General features: G+C 36.4%; 1 non-coding gene across 1 annotated transcript; it reads right to left on the reverse strand.

Annotated features, from left to right (window-relative positions):
- Positions 1-3,853: 3,853 nt before the first annotated feature.
- On the reverse strand, positions 3,854-3,961 carry LOC148581277 (small nucleolar RNA R71). The gene has a single exon (XR_015896430.1). It is a non-coding gene; the product is annotated as a small nucleolar RNA R71 (small nucleolar RNA).
- Positions 3,962-4,835: the final 874 nt, after the last annotated feature.

Below are 4,835 nucleotides of genomic sequence, written 5' to 3' on the forward strand. Positions count from 1 at the left end.
ATTTTCTGGCTGAAATTGAGGGACTTGAGCAAAAATCAGATTCAGAGGTTGAAGAAGGACTGCTGATGCTGTTGGATTCTGACCTTCCTGCACTCAAAATGGATTTTCTGGAGATACAGAACTCCAAATGGCGCGCTTCCAATTGCGTTGGAAAGTAGACATCCAGGGCTTTCCAGCAATGTATAATAGTCTATACTTTGGCCGAGTTTAGATGACATAAAAGGGCGTTGAACGCCAGTTCTACGCTGCTATCTGGAGTTAAACGCCAGAAACAAGTCACAAACCAGAGTTGAACGCCAGAAATACGTTACAACCTGGCGTTCAACTCCAGAAAGAGCCTCTGCATGTGTAACATTCAAGCTCAGCCCAAGCACACACCAAGTGGGCCCCGGAAGTGGATTTATGCATCAATTACTTACTTCTGTAAACCCTAGTAGCTAGTTTATTATAAATAGAACTTTTTACTATTGTATTAGACATCCTGGATTGTATTTTGATCCTGTGATCAAGTCTTGGTTACTCCGGTCCCCCTCTGGGGCTGAGACCAATGAACTCCTTCATTACTTATGTATTTTCAATGGTAGAGTTTCTACACTCCATAGATTAAGGTGTGGAGCTCTGCTGTTCCTCAAAGATTAATGCAAAGTACTACTGTTTTCTATTCAATTCATCTTATTTCACTTCTAAGATATTCATTCACACTCCAACCTGAATGTGATGAACGTGACAATCATCATCATTCCTTATGAACGCGTGCCTGACAACCACTTCTGTTCTACATTAGATTGAATGAGTATCTCTTAGATCTCTTAATCAGAATCTTCGTGGTGTAAGCTAAAATGATGGCGGCATTCAAGAGAATCCGGAAATTCTAAACCTTGTCTGTGGTATTCCGAGTAGGATTCAATGATTGAATGACTGTGACGAGCTTCAAACTCGCGAGTGCTGGGCGTAGTGACAGACGCAAAAGGAGGGTGAATCCTATTCCAGCATGATCGGGAACCTCAGATGATTAGCCGTGCCGTGACAGGGCATCTTGGACCATTTTCACAAGAGGAAGGGATGTAGCCACTGACAACAGTGATGCCCTTGCATAAAGCCAGCCATAGAAAGGAGTAAGACTGATTGGATGAAGACAGCGGGAAAGTAGAGATTCAGAGGAACGAAAGCATCTCTACACGCTTATCTGAAATTCTCACCAATGAATTACATAAGTATTTCTATCCTTAGTTTATTATCTATTTTCGAAAACTCCATAATCAATTATTATCCGCCTGACTGAGATTTACAAGATGACCATAGCTTGCTTCAAGCCAACAATCTCCGTGGGATTCGACCCTTACTCACGTAAAGTATTACTTGGACGACCCAGTGCACTTGCTGGTTAGTTGTGCGAAGTTGTGATAGACAATAAAACTAGATCAGAGCACCAGGCCTTTGAAGCCATGGATATGTATCACAATTTCGTGCACCAAGTTTTTGGCGCCGTTGCCGGGGATTGTTCGAGTTTGGACAACTGACGGTTCATCCTGTTGCTCAGATTAGGTAATTTTCTTCTTATTTTGTTTTCAAAAAAATTTTCAAAAATTTCTCCTTTGTTTTCGAAAAAAAAAAATTTAAAATAAAAATGTTTTCAAAAATATATTTTTCTTCAGAATTTTTAAGAATGAATTCTAGTGTTTCATGAAGCATGTTGAAGCCTATCTGGCTGTAAAGCCATACCCAAACTGCTTTGGGATTGGTCTTCAACTAATCACCTCAATGGAGCCATGCCCAATCCTTCTGGATAGGGTATGTCAGGCGTGTCATGTCTGAGTTACATACTAAAGCTTGGCTGGCTATTAAGCCATGCCTGATCCTTTGATTGGAGCTTTAGACTAAAAAGTATAAGATTCCTGGAATTCATATTAAAAATTTTTGGAATCCTTATTTTTGTTTTTCAAATAATTTTTGAAAAAAAAATACAAAAAAATTTGAAAATCATAAAAATCAAAAATATTTTTGTGTTTCTTGTTTGAGTCTTAAGTCATGTTATAAGTTTGGTGTCAATTGCATGTGCATCTTGCATTTTTCGAAAAAAATTCATGCATTCATAGTGTTCTTCATGATCTTCAAGTTGTTCTTGGTAAGTCTTCTTGTTTGATCTTGATGTCTTCTTATTTTGTGTCTTTTCTTGTTTCTCATGTGCATTTTTGCATCCATAGAGTCTAAGCATCAAAGATTTCTAAGTTTGGTGTCTTGCATGTTTTCTTTGCATAAAAAAAAATTTTCAAAAATGTGTTCTTGATGTTCATCATGATCTTCATAGTGTTCTTGGTGTTCATCTTGACGTTCATAGTGTTCTTGCATGCATTCCTTGTTTTGATTCAAAAATAAAAGAGAAAAACATGAAAATGATGTTTTAATTTTTCTCTTTCATCATAAAAATTCAAAAATAAAAAAAATATCTTTCCCTTTTTCTCCCTTAAAATTTCGAAAATTAGATTTGACTTTTTCAAAAAATTTTAAAATTTAGTTGTTTTATGAGTCAAATCAAATTTTCAATTTAAAAATCCCCCATCTTTTTCAAAAATCTTTTTCAAAAATCAATTCTTTTTTATTTTTTTTAGTTATTTTCGAAAATTTTAAAAAAAAAATTTCAAAAATCTTTTTCTTAATTTTACATCTTATTTTCGAAAATAACATCATCAATTAATGTTTTGATTCAAAAATTTCAAGTTTGTTACTTACTTGTTAAGAAAGATTCAAACTTTAAGTTCTAGAATCATATCTTGTGATTTCTTGTGAATCAAGTCATTAATTGAGATTTTAAAAATCAAATCTTTTTCAAAACTAATTTCTATCATATCTTTTCAAAAATATCTTCTTATCTTATCTTTTTCAAAAATTTGATTTCAAAATATCTTTTCTAACTTCCTAACTTCTTATCTTTTCAAAATTGTTTCAACTAACTAACTAACTGTTTGTTTGTTTCTTACCTTTTTCAAAACTACCTAACTAACTCTCTCTCTATAATTTTCGAAAATATCTTCCCTCTTTTTCAAAATTTCCTTTTAATTTACTAATTATTTTAATTTTTGATTTCAATTTTCAAAAAACTACTAACCTTTTTCAAAAACTATTTTCGAAAATCACTAACTCTTTTTCAAAAATTATTTTCGAAAATTCTCCATCTCTCTCATCTCCTTCTAATTTTTTATCTACTAACATCTCCTCATCTTCACCCCTATTCCTTTTCTTCTTCTACTAACAATAAGGAACCTCTTTACTGTGACATAGAGGATTCCTCTTCTTTTCTTTTTCTCTTCTCTTTCTTATGAGCAGGGACAAAGAAAAAGGCATTCTTGTTGAAGCTGATCCAGAACCTGAAGGGACTCTGAAGAGGAAACTAAGAGAAGATAAATTACAATAATCCAGAGACAACCTTATTGAAAATTTCGAACAAGTAAAGGAGATGGCAGTCGAACCCAACAACAATAATGCAAGGAGAATGCTTGGTGACTTCACTGCACCTAATTCCAATTTACATGGAAGAAGCATCTCCATTCTTACCATTGGAGCAAACAATTTTGAGCTGAAACCTCAGCTAGTTTCTCTGATGCAGCAGAACTGCAAGTTTCATGGACTTCCATCTGAAGATCCTTTTCCGTTCTTAACTGAATTCTTGCATATCTGTGATACTGTTAAGACTAATGGAGTAGATCCTGAAGTCTACAGGCTCATGCTTTTCCCTTTTGCTGTAAGAGACAAAGCTAGAATATGGTTGGACTCTCAACCCAAAGATAGCCTGAACTCTTGGGATAAGCTGCTCACGGCTTTCTTAGCCAAGTTCTTTCCTCCTCAAAAGCTGAGCAAGCTTAGAGCTGATGTTCAAACTTTCAGACAGAAAGAAGGTGAATCCCTCTATGAAGCTTGGGAAAGATACAAGCAGCTGACCAAAAAGTGTCCCTCTGACATGCTTTCAGAATGGACCATCCTGGATATATTCTATGATGGTTTATCTGAGCTATCAAAGATGTCATTGGACACTTCTGCAGGTGGATCCATTCACCTAAAGAAAACGCCTGCAGAAGCTCAAGAACTCATTGACATGGTTGCCAATAACCAGTTCATGTACACTTCTGAGAGGAATCCTGTGAGTAATGGGACGCCTATGAAGAAGGGAGTTCTTGAAATTGATACTCTGAATGCCATATTGGCTCAGAACAAAATATTGACTCAGCAAGTCAATATGATTTCTCAGAGTCTGAATGGAATGCAGGCTGCATCCAACAGTACTCAAGAGGCAACTTCTGAAGAAGAAGCCTATGATCCTGAGAACCCTACAATAGCAGAGGTGAATTACTTAGGTGAACCTTATGGAAACACCTATAATCCATCATGGAGAAATCATCCAAATCTCTCATGGAAGGATCAACAAAGGCCTCAACAAGGCTTTAATAATGGTGGAAGAAACAGGTTTAGCAATAGCAAGCCTTTTCCATCATCCACTCAGCAACAGACAGAGAATTCTGAGCAGAATCCATCTAGCTTAGCAAATTTAGTCTCTGATCTATCTAAGGCCACTGTGAGTTTCATGAATGAAACAAGGTCTTCCATTAGAAATTTGGAAGCACAAGTGGGCCAGCTGAGTAAAAGGATCACTGAAATCCCTCCTAGTACTCTCCCAAGCAATACAGAAGAGAATCCAAAAGGAGAGTGCAAGGCCATTGAATTAATTACCATGGCTGAACCCACAAGAGAGGAGAAGGACGTGAATCCCAAGGAAGAAGACCTCCTGGGACGTCCAGTGATCAATAAGGAGCTTCCCTCTGAGGAACCAAAGGACTCTGAGG

The sequence above is a fragment of the Arachis ipaensis genome, chromosome B10 (assembly GCF_059453495.1).
Source record: "Arachis ipaensis isolate K30076 ecotype BB chromosome B10, ASM5945349v1, whole genome shotgun sequence".
Classification (NCBI taxonomy): Eukaryota; Viridiplantae; Streptophyta; class Magnoliopsida; order Fabales; family Fabaceae; genus Arachis; species Arachis ipaensis.